The sequence below is a fragment of the Triticum urartu genome, chromosome 2A, assembly GCF_056163025.1.
Source record: "Triticum urartu cultivar PI428250 chromosome 2A, HENAU_Tu73, whole genome shotgun sequence".
NCBI lineage: Eukaryota > Viridiplantae > Streptophyta > Magnoliopsida > Poales > Poaceae > Triticum > Triticum urartu.
This window is the reverse complement of record NC_141874.1, coordinates 605,154,641-605,172,965: the sequence shown is the minus strand read 5'-3', so window position 1 is coordinate 605,172,965 and position 18,325 is coordinate 605,154,641.

Genomic DNA, 18,325 nt, shown 5'->3' with positions numbered 1-18,325 from the left:
TCTCAGAAACGGGAAAAAAATGTTTTTTCTTTTTTTTTCTTTCGTGGGAGGCACGGTTTTACTCTCACGAGAGGCATGAATTTACTTTCGTGAGAGGCACGGCCGTGCCTCTTGGAAACAGAAAAAAAAAATGTGTTTTCTTTTCTTTTTCTCCCGTGAGAGGCACGGTTTTGCTACCGCGAAAGGTGCGGCCGTGCCTCTCGGAAACGGCTTCCAGAAAGGAAAAAATATGTGCTCTCTATTTGTTTTTTTCATGAAAAAAGTCGTCATATAGGATCTACTTTTAAAGATCTCGGCGTGAGGAATTCAACGGTGAAAACGGTTCAAGATTTGGACGTACAATTTAAGAGATAAAACGTTTTGAATAAACAGATCGACGAAAAAAAAGAAAACTCGACAAGTGACGCAAATGCAGCGTATCACTTGTCGCAATCTCAGAACATAGGAGTGATCTTTAAAAGAAATACTTCTCAATTAGTGATTTCATGTACGTGCGGATATGTCATCGCGCACGGGCTATTTTTCACATTCCCGAGATGCAAGTAGTCTTGTATGTGCGGCGGTACTGGGCCGGCCTAATACCGTATCGGACGTAGCTTCAGTGCCTTAAAGGCACCTGCCTTTGGGTCCTGGACATGTGAGCCAGCCATCTATTGGACCCACATGTCATAGGTACAAAGGCATGTGTCTTAAGGCACCGAAGCGCAGTCCTACTGTACCTGCCACGCAAGTTCATTTTCCTCTGGTTTTCTTTACCGATTTTGCAACGTTTTTTATGTTTTTCTTTTTATTTTTTAGTTTTCTTCAGTTTCCTAATATGTTATTTCTTTATTTCTTTGATTTTCACAATTTTTCTTCATTTTAGCACATGTGTAATTTTTCATAGACATTGTATATTTTTTGTCTCTTGAACATTTTTGCTATATGGGTTTAACATTTTAAATACATGATGTGAATCAATCTCTGATTGAATGGTTAGAAGGACATCGTTATCCTTGGTCCGCCGGGGTTCAAGTTCTAGACTTAAGACGCCTGCTCACATTTTTTCAGATTTATACCAGGCTTTTAGATGGTGTGCGTTTAGTGGAAGGAGTCGTTCTCATCGACAATGAAGACGTCTATGGCGACTTCGTCAATCTCAAGATGATGTGCTGGCTCAGCCTCTCGGAGGTGCTCATAGGAAATAGGGTATGTTACGTGCATGCATAGGGGGTGAGTCTATGTGTGTATGTATGAGTGTATTTATATGTAGTGTGTTTAGGAAAATATACCAGTATATATTGCATATTTTTTGTATACACGTGCAACTTCTTTTGATACACGTTGGATGTTTTCCGATTACATGTCTTTGAATTTTTTTTTTCAAATACATGTTGACCATTTTTTTAATGACACGCAACATTTTAAACTATGCGAACATTTTTACATTGTATGAATATTTAAAAAAAAGTCACGAACATATTTTTTGAAATGCGTGAATTTCCAGTTAATTTTTTTTTCAAGGAAACTTCTGATATTATTATCATCAGTCATGGCAGCACAACGAACAGAAAAATATATAAAAAAAAGCATCCAAATCCATAGCCCACTTAGGGAAGACTATAAAGTATAAAAAAGAGCCGAAGGCGCGCCACTGTCATCACCTCTCCCTTGCTGAAGTCGGATAAAACTTGTTCTAGTAGACAGTCATGACATCATCGTGCTAAGGCCCCAGAAGACAAACACACTAGAACAACAACCGCTGCCGATGAATAGGAACGTATATTAGAAAGATCCAGCTTGAAGACACACTGACATAGACGAACAAAGATGGGATCCGAGCAGATCTACCAAAGACAACCACCGACCGAATCTTGAGAGATCCGCCTGAGACACACCTCCAGATGCCTCAAACGATAGTAGACGCACCACCAAGACAGAGGCTAGACGCAGAGAACCTTATTCCATATTCAGAAAGCCACCATCGTCTAGTCTTTCTAAACAAGACACAGACCCTAGCAAAACTGAAAACACATATAAAAACGAAGCCCTCCACGGCCAATGGTCGGGATCCACCATGCCCAAATGGTCCTAAAGCCACAAGAGATGATGCAAATCGTCGCTGCCGCCGTCGGAAGGCAGAAATCCTAGTCGTTGTTCGCTTGGAAGAGAGGTGAAGGGGCCTTTTATCTTATATTTTCTTAATACCATCAACATTTCTAAAAGGTTACGCGAACACTGTTTAACACTGCTGAACATTTTCCAAAGACTACATAAACCTTTCAAATATAAATATTTAGCAGCTACGCTTCTTGAGCCGGCCCATTAACAACAGTGCTGTAGGACAATCACATTCATGATATTTGTTGACAATCACATAGAAAAACATTTCATGATATTTGTTGACAATCACATTCTGCGAATTAAGCGAGACTAGTCGCTCCCATGGCATATCCTATTTGGTATTTCAAGCGTTGGTTAATGTGTATTCTGCAAACGGACGCACACACCCTCTCTCGCTGGGCTGGCCCACCTGTTTATTTTTTCTATTTTTAATCAGCAAAAAAGCAGCGCGGGACAGGGTTCAGCGAACCGTGGTAGCCACTAGGATATCTTCCACGCGATTGAAGAAGGGGCGCTTATAGGCGCTGGCGCACCGGCCCAACAGTTCGGCCGGTCGCGCCCCGACCGCTCGATGTAACTAGCCCGAGCCGTTTGATCGGGGCGCATTGACTTCCCCATCTCTTTCCTCTCCCCGCGCATCCCCTGTCATCCCTCGGCCGCCCCGCGCCGGTCGTCCCTCCCGGCCGCCGGCCACCACTCCCTCACCTGGACCTCCTCCCTCCGCCGCCCTACGCCGCTGGATGCGCTCGCCGTCCTCGTAGCCGTCGGTCGCTGTCCTCGTCGCCGCCGGTCCAACAGGAAGCTGTCACCCCCCCCTCGTAGCAAAAAACCACGCCACCTAGATGAAGGAAATATGCCCTAGAGGCAATAATAAAGTTATTATTTATTTTCTTATACCATGATAAATGTTTATTATTCATGCTAGAATTGTATTAATCGGAAACATAATACTTGTGTGAATACATAGACAAACTAAACGTCACTAGTATGCCTCTACTTGACTAACTCGTTAATCAAAGATGGTTATGTTTCCTAACCATAGACATGTGTTGTCATTTAATTAACGGGATCACATCATTAGATAATGATGTGATTAACATGACCCATTCCATTAGCTTAGCACCCGATCGTTTAGTATGTTGCTATTGCTTTCTTCATGACTTATACATGTTCCTATGACTATGAGATTATGCAACTCCCGTTTGCCGGAGGAACACTTTGTGTGCTATCAAACGTCACAACATAACTGGGTGATTATAAAGGAGCTCTACAGGTGTCTTCAAAGGTACATGTTGGGTTGGCGTATTTCGAGATTAGGATTTGTCACTCCGATTGTCGGAGAGGTATCTCTGGGCCCTCTCGGTAATGCACATCACATAAGCCTTGCAAGCATTGCAACTAATGAGTTAGTTGCGAGATGATGTATTACGAAACGAGTAAAGAGACTTGCCGGTAACGAGATTGAACTAGGTATTGAGATACCGACGATCGAATCTCGGGCAAGTAACATACCGATGACAAAGGGAACAACGTATGTTGTTATGCGGTCTGACCGATAAAGATCTTCGTAGAATATGTAGGAGCCAATATGAGCATCCAGGTTCCGCTATTGGTTATTAACCGGAGACATGTCTCGGTCATGTCTACATTGTTCTCGAACCCGTAGGGTCCGCACGCTTAACGTTACGATGACAGTTTCATTATGAGTTTATATATTTTGATGTATCGAAGTTTGTTCGGAGTCCCGGATATGATCACGGACATGACGAGGAGTCTCGAAATGGTCGAGACATAAAGATTGATATATTGGAAGCCTATGTTTGGACATCGGAAGTGTTCCGAGTGAAAACGGCATTTTACCGGAGTACCGGGAGGTTACCGGAACCCCCGGTAACCTAATGGGCCTTAATGGGCCTAGTGGAGAAAGAGGAGAGGAGGCCTAGGGGCTGCCGCCCCCCCCCAAGTCCGAATTGGACAAGGAGGGGGGGCGCCCCCCCTTTCCTTTCCCCCTCTCTTCCTTCCCCCCCAAGTCCTAATCCTGTTGGGTTTTGTAGTAATTTCAAAAAAAATTCCTACGCTCACGCAAGATCATGTGATGCATAGCAACGAGAGGGGAGAGTGCTGTCTACGTACCCACGCAGACCGACTGCGGAAGCGTTGACACAACGTAGAGGAAGTAGTCGTACGTCTTCACGATCCAACCGATCAAGCACCGAAACTACGGCACCTCCGAGTTCGAGCACACGTTCAGCTCGATGACGATCCCCGGACTCCGATCCAGCAAAGTGTCGTGGAAGAGTTCCGTCAGCACGACGGCGTGGTGACGATCTTGATGTACTACTGCTGCAGGGCTTCGCCTAAGCACCGCTACAATATTATCGAGGACTATGGTGGCTGGGGGCACCGCACACGGCTAAGGAATAGATCACGTGGATCAACTTGTGTTTCTTGATCTGTCTTTGGTGCTAGCCATGCCCCTCTATTTATATCTTGAGCCCTGGGGTCGAAACTTGGAGTAAAAGTCTCCACAAAGTCGGTTTCACCCGATAGGCAAGAGTCCTTCTCAGACTCCAGGGCCAGACGCCAGGGATCCCGGCGTCTGGACCCAGACGCCAGGGACCCTGGCGTCTGGCCCCTGGACTCCGCAAAACTTCCTTTTGCGCTTTCCAAAAACCTTGTGGGCTTTCCCCTTTGGCCCAAATAAAATGTTCTCGTACCCAAACATTTCGGGAAACATCCGGAACCCCTTCCGGTGATTTCCGGAACCCTTCCGGTGACCAAACACTATTATCATATATATCAAACTTTATCTCCGGACCATTCCGGAGTTCCTCGTCATGTCCGTGATCTCATCTCGGACTCCGAACAACCTTCGGTACATCAAAATGCATAAACTCATAATATAACTGTCATCGTAACCTTAAGCGTGCGGACCCTACGGGTTCGAGAACAATGTAGACATGACCGAGACACGTCTCCGGTCAATAACCAATAGCGGGATCTGGATGCCCATATTGGCTCCTACATATTCTACGAAGATCTTTATCGGTCAGTATCGGTCAGACCGCATAACAACATACGTTGTTCCCTTTGTCATCGGTATGTTACTTGCCCGAGATTCGATTGTCGGTATCCCACACCTAGTTCAATCTCGTTGTTGGCAAGTCTCTTTACTCGTTCCGTAATACATCCTCTCGCAACTAACTCATTAGTTGTAATGCTTGCAAGGCTTATGTGATGTGCATTACCGAGAGGGCCTAGAGATACCTCTCCGACAATCGGAGTGACAAATCCTAATCTCGAAATACGCCAACCCAACATCTACCTTTGGAGACACCTATAATGCTCCTTTATAATCACCTAGTTACGTTGTGACGTTTGGTAGCACCCAAAGTGTTCCTCCGGCAAACGGGAGTTGCATAATCTCATAGTAATAGGAACATGTATAAGTCATGAAGAAAGCAATAGCAACATACTAAACGATCGGGTGCTAAGCTAATGGAATGAGTCATGTCAATCAGATCATTCACCTAATGATGTGATCCCGTTAATCAAATAACAACTCTTTGTCTATGGTTAGGAAACATAACCATCTTTGATTAACGAGCTAGTCAAGTAGAGGCATACTAGTGACACTCTGTTTGTCTATGTATTCACACATGTATTACGTTTCCGGTTAATACAATTCTAGCATGAATAATAAACATTTATCATGATTATAAGGAAATAAATAATAACTTTATTATTGCCTCTAGGGCATATTTCCTTCAGTCTCCCACTTGCACTAGAGTCAATAATCTAGATCACATCACCATGTGATTAACTTCGATAGTTCACATAATCATGTGATTAACACCCATAGTTCACATCGCCATGTGACCAATACCCAAAGGGTTTACTAGATTCAGTAATCTAGTTCACATTGCTATGTGATTAACACCCAAAGAGTACTAAGGTGTGATCATGTTTTGCTTGTGAGAGAATCTTAGTCAACGGGTCTGCCACATTCAGATCCGCATGTATTTTGCAAATTTCTATGTCAACAATGCTCTGCTTGGAGCTACTCTAGCTAATTGCTCCCACTTTCAATATGTATCTAGACCGAGACTTAGAGTCTTCTAGATCAGTGTCAAAAACTTGCATCGATGTAACCCTTTACGATGAACCTTTTTTGTCACGTCCATAATCGAGAAACATATCCTTATTTCACTAAGGATAATTCTGACCGCTGTCCAGTGATCTACTCCTAGATCACTATTGTACTCCCTTGCCAAATCAGTGCAGGGTATACAATAGATCTGGTACACAGCATGACATACTTTATAGAACCTATGGCCAAGGCATAGGGAATGACTTTCATTCTCTTTCTATCTTCTGCCGTGGTCGGGCTTTGAGTCTTACTCAACTTCACACCTTGTAATACAGGCAAGAACTCTTTCTTTGACTGCTCCATTTTGAATTACTTCAAAATCTTGTCAAGGTATGTACTCATTGGAAAAACTTATCAAGCGTCTTGATCTATCTCTATAGATCTTGAAGCTCAATATGTAAGCAGCTTCACCGAAGTCTTTCTTTGAAAAACTCCTTTCAAACACTCCTTTATGCTTTACAGAATAATTCTACATTATTTCCGATCAACAATATGTCATTCACATATACTTATCAGAAATGCCGTAGTGCTCCCACTCACTTTCTTGCAAATACAGGCTTCACCGCAAGTCTGTATAAAACTATATGCTTTGATCAACTCATCAAAGCGTATATTCCAACTCCGAGATGCTTGCACCAGTTCACAGATGGATCGCTGGAGCTTGCACATTTTGTTAGTACCTTTCGGATTGACAAAACCTTCTAGTTGCATCGTATACAACTCTTCTTCAATAAATCCATTAAGGAATTCAGTTTTGTTTATCCATTTGCCAGATTTCATAAAATGCGGCAATTGCTAACATGATTCGCTCAAACTTAAGCATAGATACGAGTGAGAATCTCTCATCGTAGTCAACACCTTGAACTTGTCAAAAAACCTTTTGCGACAATTCTAGCTTTGTAGATAATAACACTACTATCAGCGTCCATCTTCCTCTTGAAGATCCATTTATTTTTATGGCTTGCCGATCATCGGGCAAATCCATCAAAGTCCATACTTTGTTCTCATACATGGATCATATCTCAGATTTCATGGCCTCAAATCATTTCGCGGAATCTGGGCTCATCATCGCTTCCTCATAGTTCGCAAGTTCGTCATGGTCTAGTAACATAACTTCCAGAACAAGATTACCGTACCACTCTGGTGCGGATCTTACTCTGGTTTACCTACGAGATTCGGTAGTAACTTGATCTAAAGTTACATGATCATCATCATTATCTTCCTCACTAATTGGTGTAGTAGTCACAAGAACATATTTCTGTGATGAACTACTTTCCAATAAGGGAGAAGGTACAATTACCTTATCAAGTTTTCTACTTTCCTCCCACTCACTTCTTTCTAGAGAAACTCCTTCTCTAGAAAGTTTCCGAATTTAGCAACAAAAGTCTTGCCTTCGGATCTGTGATAGAAGGTGTATCCAATAGTTTCCTTTGGATATCCTATGAAGACACATTTCTCCGATTTGGGTTTGAACTTATCAGGTTGAAGCTTTTTCACATAAGCATTGCAACCTCAAACTTTAAGAAACAACAGCTTAGGTTTCTTGCCAAACCATAGTTCATACGGTGTCGTCTCAACGGATTTAGATGGTGCCCTATTTAACGTGAATGCAGCTGTCTCTAATGCATAACCCCAAAACGATAGTGGTAGATCGGTAAGAGACATCATAGATCGCACCATATCTAATAAAGTACGGTTATGACGTTCGGACACACCATTACATTGTGGTGTTCCAGGTGGCGTGAGTAGTGAAACTATTTCACATTGTTTTTAACTGAAAGCCAAACTCGTAACTCAAATACTCTTCTCTACGATCAGATCGTAGAAACTTTATTTTCTTGTTACGATGATTTTTCACTTCACTCTGAAATTCTTTGAACTTTTCAAATGTTTCAGACTTATGTTTCATCAAGTAGATATACTCATATCTGCTCAAATCATCTGTGAAGATCAAAAAATAATGATACATGTCGCGAGCCTCAATATTCATCGGACCACATACATCAGTATGTATGATTTCCAACAAATCTGCTGCTCGCTCCATTGTTCCGAAGAACGGAGTCTTAGTCATCTTGCCCATGAGGCATGGTTCGCAAGCATCAACTGATTCATAATCAAGTGATTCCAAAAGCCCATCAGCATGGAGTTTCTTCATGCGCTTTACACCAATATGACCTAAACGGCAGTGCCACAAATAAGTTGCACTATCATTATTAACTTTGCATCTTTTGGTTTCAATATTATGATTATGTGTATCACTACGATCGAGATCCAACGAATTATTTTCATTGGGTGTGTAACCATATAAGGTTTTATTCATGTAAACAGAACAACAATTTATTCTCTTACTTAAATGAATAATCGTATTACAATAAACATGATCAAATCATATTCATGCTGAACGCAAACACCAAATAACACTTATTTAGGTTCAACACTAATCCCGAAATTATAGGGAGTGTGCGATGATGATCATATCAATCTTGGAACCACTTCCAACACACATCGTCACTTCACCCTTAACTAGTCTCTGTTTATTCTGCAACTCCCGTTTCGAGTTACTAATCTTAGCAACTGAACTAGTATCAAATACTGAGGGGTTGCTATAAACACTAGTAAAGTACACATCAATAAGATGTATATCAAATATACTTATGTTCACTTTGCCATCCTTCTTATTCGCCAATCACTTGGGGTAGTTCCGCTTCTAGTGACCAGTCCCTTTGCAGTAGAAGCACTTAGTCTCAGGCTTAGGACCAGACTTGGGCTTCTTCACTTGAGCAGCAACTTGCTTGCCGTTCTTCTTGAAGTTCCCCTTCTTCCCTTTGCCCTTTTCTTGAAACTAGTGGTCTTGTTAACCATCAACACTTGATGTTTTTCTTGATTTCTACCTTCATCGATTTCAGCATCACGAAGAGCTTGGGAATTATTTTTTGTCATCCCTTGCATATTATAGTTCATCACGAAGTTCTACTAACTTGGTGATGGTGGCTAGAGAATTCTGTCAATCACTATCTTATCTGGAAGATTAACTCCCACTTGATTCAAGCGATTGTAGTACTCAGACAATCTGGGCACATGCTCACTAGTTGAGCGATTCTCCTCCATCTTTTAGCTATAGAACTTGTTGGAGACTTCATATCTCTCAACTCAGGTATTTGCTTGAAATATTAACTTCAACTCCTGGAACATCTCATATGCTCCATGACGTTCAAACCGTCTTTAAAGTCCCGATTCTAAGCCATTAAGCATGGTGCACTAAACTATCAAGTAGTCATCATATTGAGCTAGCCAAACGTTCATAACGTCTGCATCTGCTCCTGCAATAGGTCTGTCACCTAGCGGTGCATCAAGGACATAATTCTTCTGTGCAGCAATGAGGATAAACCTCAGATTACGGATCCAATCCGCATCATTGCTACTAACATCTTTCAACACAATTTTCTCTAGGAACATATCAAAATAAACACATGGAAGCAACAACGCGAGCTATTGATCTACAACATAATTTGCAAATACTACCAGGACTAAGTTCATGATAAATTTAAGTTCAGTTAATTAAATTAATTAAAGAACTCCCACTTAGATAGACATCCCTCTAATCCTCTAAGTGATCACGTGATCCAAATCAACTAAACCATGTCTGATCATCACGTGAGATGGAGTAGTTTCATTGGTGAACATCACTATGTTGATCATATCTACTATATGATTCACGCTCGACCTTTCGGTCTCCGTGTTCCGAGGCCATATCTGTATATGCTTGGCTCGTCAAGTATAACCTGAGTATTCCGCGTGTGCAACTGTTTTGCACCCGTTGTATTTGAACGTAGAACCTATCACACCCGATCATCACGTGGTGTCTCAGCACGAAGAACTTTCTCAACGGTGCATACTCAGGGAGAACACTTCTTGATAATTAGTGAGAGATCATCTTATAATGCTACCGTCAATCAAAACAAGATAAGATGCACAAAAGATAAACATCACATGCAATCAATATAAGTGATATGATATGGCCATCATCATCTTGTGCTTGTGATCTCCATCTTCGAAGCACCGTCGTGATCACCATCGTCATCGGCGCGACACCTTGATCTCCATCGTAGCATCGTTGTCGTCTCGCCAATATTATGCTTCCACGACTATCGCTACCGCTTAGTGATAAAGTAAAGCATTACAGCGCGATTGCATTGCATACAATAAAGCGACAACCATATGGCTCCTGCCAGTTGCCGATAACTCGGTTACAAAACATGATCATCTCATACAATAAAATTTAGCATCATGTCTTGACCATATCACATCACAACATGCCTTGCAAAAACAAGTTAGACGTCCTCTACTTTGTTGTTGCAAGTTTTACGTGGCTGCTACGGGCTTAAGCAAGAACCAATCCTACCTACGCATCAAAACCACAATGATAGTTTGTCAAATAGACTCCGTTTTAACCTTCGCAAGGACCGGGCGTAGCCATACTTGGTTCAACTAAAGTTGGAGAGACAGTCGCCCGCAAGCCACCTATGTGCAAAGCACGTCGGGGAAACCGGTCTCGCGTAAGCATACGCGTAATGTTGGTCCGGGTCGTCTCGTCCAAAAATGATGCCGAACCAAAGTATGACATGCTGGTAGGCAGTATGACTTATATCGCCCACAACTCACTTGTGTTCTACTCGTGCATATAACATCAACATAAATAACCTAGGCTCTGATGCCACTGTTGGGTTTCGTAATAATTTAAAAAATTTCCTACGCTCACGCAAGATCATGTGATGCATAGCAACGAGAGGGGAGAGTGCTGTCTACGTACCCACGCAGACCGACTGCGGAAGCGTTGACACAACGTAGAGGAAGTAGTCGTACGTCTTCACGATCCAACCGATCAAGCACCGAAACTACGGCACCTCCGAGTTCGAGCACACGTTCAGCTCGATGACGATCCCCGGACTCCGATCCAGCAAAGTGTCGGGGAAGAGTTCCGTCAGCACGACGGCGTGGTGACGATCTTGATGTACTACTGCTGCAGGGCTTCGCCTAAGCACCGCTACAATATTATCGAGGACTATGGTGGCTGGGGGCACCGCACACGGCTAAGGAATAGATCACGTGGATTAACTTGTGTTTCTTGATCTGTCTTTGGTGCTAGCCCTGCCCCTCTATTTATATCTTGAGCCCTGGGGTCGAAACTTGGAGTAAAAGTCTCCACAAAGTCGGTTTCACCCGATAGGCAAGAGTCCTTCTCGGACTCCAGGGCCAGACGCCAGGGATCCCGGCGTCTGGACCCAGACGCCAGGGACCCTGGCGTCTGGCCCCTGGACTCCGCAAAACTTCCTTTTGCGCTTTCCAGAAACCTTGTGGGCTTTCCCCTTTGGCCTAAATAAAGTGTTCTCGTACCCAAACATTTCGGGAAACATCCGGAACCCCTTCCGGTGATTTCCGGAACCCTTCCGGTGACCAAACACTATTATCATATATATCAAACTTTATCTCCGGACCATTCCAGAGTTCCTCATCATGTCCGTGATCTCATCTCGGACTCCGAACAACCTTCGGTACATCAAAATGCATAAACTCATAATATAACTGTCATCGTAACCTTAAGCGTGCGGACCCTACGGGTTCGAGAACAATGTAGACATGACCGAGACACGTCTCCGGTCAATAACCAATAGCGGGACCTGGATGCCCATATTGGCTCCTACATATTCTACGAAGATCTTTATTGGTCAGACCGCATAACAACATACGTTGTTCCCTTTGTCATCGGTATGTTACTTTCCCGAGATTCGATCGTCGGTATCCCATACCTAGTTCAATCTCGTTGCCGGCAAGTCTCTTTACTCGTTACGTAATACATCATCTCGCAACTAACTCATTAGTTGTAATGCTTGCAAGGCTTATGTGATGTGCATTACCGAGAGGGCCCAGAGATACCTCTCCGACAATCGGAGTGACAAATCCTAATCTCGAAATACGCCAACCCAACATCTACCTTTGGAGACACCTGTAATGCTCCTTTATAATCACCTAGTTACGTTGTGACGTTTGGTAGCACCCAAAGTGTTCCTCCGGCAAACGGGAGTTGCATAATCTCATAGTCATAGGAACATGTATAAGTCATGAAGAAAGCAATAGCAACATACTAAACGATCGGGTGCTAAGCTAATGGAATGGGTCATGTCAATCAGATCATTCACCTAATGATGTGATCCCGTTAATCAAATAACAACTCTTTGTCTATGGTTAGGAAACATAACCATCTTTGATTAACGAGCTAGTCAAGTAGAGGCATACTAGTGACACTCTGTTTGTCTATGTATTCACACATGTATTACGTTTCCGGTTAATACAATTCTAGCATGAATAATAAACATTTATCATGATTATAAGGAAATAAATAATAACTTTATTATTGCCTCTAGGGCATATTTCCTTCAAATCCAACTAGGGAAAGGGGGGAGTCCTACTCCCGGTAGGAGTAGGACTCCTCCTGCGCGCCTCCTCCTAGGGCCGGCCGCACCCCCCTTGCTCCTTTATATACGGGGGCAGGGGGCACCTCTAGACACACAAGTTGATCCTCGTGATCGTTTCCTTAGTCGTGTGCGGTGCCTCCTTCCACCATACTCCTCGATAATATTGTAGCGGTGCTTAGGCGAAGCCCTGCGACGGTAGAACATCAAGATCGTCACCACGCCGTCGTGATGACAGAACTCTTCCCCGACACTTTGCTGAATCAGAGTCCGGGGATCGTCATCGAGCTGAACGTGTGCAGAACTCGGAGGTGCCGTACGTTCGGTACTTGGATCGGTCGGATCGGGAAGACGTACGACTACTTCCTCTACGTTGTGTCAACACTTCCATTGCTGGTCTACGAGGGTACGTAGACAACACTCTCCCCTCTCGTTGCTATGCATCACCATGATCTTGCGTGTGCGTAGGAAATTTTTTGAAATTACTACGTTCCCCAACAGTGACATCCGAGCCTAGGTTTTATGTGTTGATGTTATATGCACGAGTAGAACACAAGTGAGTTGTGGGCGATATAAGTCATACTGCTTACCAGCATGTCATACTTTGGTTCGGCGGTATTGTTGGATGAAGCGGCCCGGACCGACATTACGCGTACGCTTACGCGAGACTGGTTCTACCGACGTGCTTTGCACACAGGTGGTTGGCGGGTGTCAGTTTCTCCAACTTTAGTTGAACCAAGTGTGGCTACGCCCGGTCCTTGCGAAGGTTAAAACAGCACCAAGTTGACAAACTATCGTTGTGGTTTTGATGCGTAGGTAAGATTGGTTCTTGCTTAAGCCCGTAGAAGCCACGTAAAACTTGCAACAACAAAGTAGAGGACGTCTAACTTGTTTTTGCAGGGCATGTTGTGATGTGATATGGTCAAGACATGATGCTAAATTTTATTGTATGAGATGATCATGTTTTGTAACCGAGTTATCGGCAACTGGCAGGAGCCATATGGTTGTCGCTTTATTGTATGCAATGCAATCGCGCTGTAATGCTTTACTTTATCACTAAGCGGTAGCGATAGTCGTGGAAGCATAAGATTGGCGAGACGACAACGATGCTACGATGGAGATCAAGGTGTCGCGCCGGTGACGATGGTGATCATGACGGTACTTCGGAGATGGAGATCACAAGTACAAGATGATGATGGCCATATCATATCACTTATATTGATTGCATGTGATGTTTATCTTTTATGCATCTTATCTTGCTTTGTTTGACGGTAGCATTTTAAGATGATCTCTCACTAATTATCAAGAAGTGTTCTCCCTGAGTATGCACCGTTGCAAAAGTTCTTCGTGCTGAGACACCACGTGATGATCGGGTGTGATAGGCTCTACGTTCAAATACAACGGGTGCAAAACAGTTGCACACGCGGAATACTCAGGTTATACTTGACGAGCCAAGCATATACAGATATGGCCTCGGAACACGGAGACCGAAAGGTCGAGCGTGAATCATATAGCAGATATGATCAACATAGTGATGTTCACCAATGAAACTACTCCATCTCACGTGATGATCGGACATGGTTTAGTTGATTTGGATCACGTGATCACTTAGAGGATTAGAGGGATGTCTATCTAAGTGGGAGTTCTTTAGTAATATGATTAATTGAACTTAAATTTATCATGAACTTAGTACCTGATAGTATCTTGCTTGTTTATGTTTGATTGTAGATAGATGGCCCGTGTTGTTGTTCCGTTGAATTTTAATGCGTTCCTTGAGAAAGCAAAGTTGAAAGATGGTGGTAGCAATTACACGGACTAGGTCCGTAACTTGAGGATTATCCTCATTGCTGCACAGAAGAACTACGTCCTGGAAGCACCGCTGGGTGCCAGGCCTGCTGCTGGAGCAACACCAGATGTTATGAACGTCTGGCAGAGCAAAGCTGATGACTACTCGATAGTTCAGTGTGCCATGCTTTACGGCTTAGAATCGGGACTTCAACGACGTTTTGAACGTCATGGAGCATATGAGATGTTCCAGGAGTTGAAGTTAATATTTCAAGCAAATGCCCGGATTGAGAGATATGAAGTCTCCAATAAGTTCTATAGCTGCAAGATGGAGGAGAACAGTTCTGTCAGTGAGCATATACTCAAAATGTCTGGGTATAATAATCACTTGATTCAATTGGGAGTTAATCTTCCAGATGATTGCGTCATTGACAGTATTCTCCAATCACTTCCACCTAGGTACAAGAGCTTCGTGATGAACTATAATATGCAAGGGATGAATAAGACAATTCCCGAGCTCTTCGCAATGCTGAAAGATGCGGAGGTAGAAATCAAAAAGGAGCATCAAGTGTTGATGGTCAACAAGACCACTAGTTTCAAGAAAAAGGGCAAAGGGAAGAAGAAGGGGAACTTCAAAAAGAACAGCAAACAAGTTGCTGCTCAGGAGAAGAAACCCAAATCTGGACCTAAGCCTGAAACTGAGTGCTTCTGCTACAAGCAGACTGGTCACTGGAAGCGGAACTGCCCCAAGTATTTGGCGGATAAGAAGGATGGCAAGGTGAACAAAGGTATATGTGATATACATGTTATTGATGTGTACCTTACTAATGCTCGCAGTAGCACCTGTGTATTTGATACTGGTTCTGTTGCTAATATTTGCAACTCGAAACAGGGACTACGGATTAAGCGAAGATTGGCTAAGGACGAGGTGACGATGCGCGTGGGAAATGGTTCCAAAGTTGATGTGATCGCGGTCGGCACGCTACCTCTACATCTACCTTCGGGATTAGTATTAGACCTAAATAATTGTTATTTGGTGCCAGCGTTAAGCATGAACATTATATCTGGATCTTGTTTGATGCGAGACGGTTATTCATTTAAATCAGAGAATAATGGTTGTTCTATTTATATGAGTAATATCTTTTATGGTCATGCACCCTTGAAGAGTGGTCTATTCTTATTAAATCTCGATAGTAGTGACACACATATTCATAATGTTGAAGCCAAAAGATGCAGAGTTGATAATGATAGTGCAACTTATTTGTGGCACTTCACCCTGTGCAAAATCGAACCGAAAACCAAAAACCGAACCAAAAAAACCAAACCGAACCAAAAAATCGGGTTTTTCAGGTTTCAGGTTTAGTTTCAGTTTCCAAATCTGGAAACCATTTAACAATCGGTTTTTTGGTTAAAAACCGATGGTTTTCGGTTAAACCGAAATAAACCGAAACTAGCTTCGTTCTGTGTTGAACAGCCGATGACTTGAGCTGATCCCTCCCGTCGCCCCCTCCTTTTATAGTGATCCACCCATCTCCTTGTTGCTGGCTCCGCGAGGTGGTACTAAATTTTGCGGCACGGCTGGTGCACGCTGGCGCCTGTCGCTTGGGCCTGGGCCTTGGGCTGCCTAGCGCAAGACCTAGAGGCTGGCGCTGCGCATGGGCCAGGACCCAGGAGCATGGATGCTAATCCTCCAAAGAAAAAAAGGAGCCTGGAGGCTACAAACTAGTGTTCTGGTGTTTCATGCCATATTTTTTCCACGTAAAAAACCTGGAGGCTAGTGCATGCAGTGCTCTTTCCTTGTCTTGTCCTCAGATTTTGCTAGTACGTAGATACATCTTTGTGAATGCTTCAGCGGTCATATATTGCCTCGATATGGTGCACATTGTATGTACATAATACACCAAATCATGTCTGCCATCTAATGATTTAATCTACGTACACAGTTCTCAAAAGAAAAACCTAACCTGCATACACAGATTGAATCATGTGATAAAAAAGTATGCATTGTTCAAAAATTCGCGTCAACTTTGGTTATTTTGGTTATTACTGAAACCAAACCGAAATTAAATGGTTATTACCGAAACCGAACCGTATCTATGCATAAAACCGTATAAACCGAAGTATAAAAACCGTATAAACCGAAAATCGTATAAACCAAACCGAAAAAACCGAATGCACACCCTGAGTGGCACTGCCGTTTAGGTCATATCGGTGTAAAGCGCATGAAGAAACTCCATACTGATGGACTTTTGGAACCACTTGATTATGAATCACTTGGTACTTGCGAACCGTGCCTCATGGGCAAGATGACTAAAACACCGTTCTCCGGTACTATGGAGAGAGCAACAGATTTGTTGGAAATCATACATACAGATGTATGTGGTCCGATGAATATTGAGGCTCGTGACGGATATCGTTATTTTCTCACCTTCACAGATGACTTAAGCAGATATGGGTATATCTACTTAATGAAACATAAGTCTGAAACATTTGAAAAGTTCAAAGAATTTCAGAGTGAAGATGAAAATCATCGTAACAAGAAAATAAAATTCCTATGATCTGATCGTGGAGGAGAATATTTGAGTTACGAGTTTGGTGTACATTTGAAACAATGCGGAATAGTTTCGCAACTCACGCCACCCGAAACACCACAGCGTAATGGTGTGTCCGAACGTCGTAATCATACTTTACTAAATATGGTGCGATCTATGATGTCTCTTACTGATTTACCGCTATCATTTTGGGGTTATGCTTTAGAGACGGCCGCATTCACGTTAAATAGGGCACCATCAAAATCCGTTGAGACGACACATTTTGAACTGTGGTTTGGCAAGAAACCAAAGTTGTCATTTCTGAAAGTTTGGGGCTGCGATGCTTATGTGAAAAAGCTTCAACCTGATAAGCTCGAACCCAAATCGGAGAAATGTGTCTTCATAGGATATCCAAAGGAAACTATTGGATACACCTTCTATCACAGATCCGAAGGCAAGACTTTTGTTGCTAAATTCGGAAACTTTCTAGAGAAGGAGTTTCTCTCGAAAGAATTGAGTGGGAGGAAAGTAGAACTTGATGAGGTAACTGTACCTACTCCCTTATTGGAAAGTAGTACATCACAGAAACCGGTTTCTGTGACACCTACACCAATTAGTGAGGAAACTAATGATGATGATCATGAAACTTCAGAACAAGATACTACTGAACCTCGTAGATCAACCAAAGTAAGATCCACACCAGAGTGGTACGGTAATCCAGTTCTGGAAGTTATGCTACTAGATCATGATGAACCTACGAACTATGGAGAAACGATGGTGAGCCCAGATTCCACAAAATGGCTTGAAGCCATGAAATCTGAGATGGGATCCATGTATGAGAACAAAGTATGGACTTTGGTTGACTTGCCCAAAGATCGGCAAGCAATTGAGAATAAATGGATCTTCAAGAAGAAGACTGACGCAGACGGTAATGTTACTGTCTACAAAGCTCGACTTGTCACAAAAGGTTTTCGACAAGTTCAAGGGATTGACTACGATGAGACCTTCTCACCCGTAGCGATGCTTAAGTCTGTCCGAACCATGTTAGCAATTGCCGCATTTTATGATTATGAAATTTGGCAGATGGATGTCAAAACTGCATTCCTGAATGGATTTCTGGAAGAAGAGTTGTATATGATGCAGCCAGAAGGTTTTTTCGATCCAAAGGGAGCTAACAAAGTGTGCAAGCTCCAGTGATCCATTTATGGACTGGTGCAAGCCTCTCGGAGTTGGAATAAACGCTTTGATAGTGTGATCAAAGCATTTGGTTTTGTACAGACTTTTGG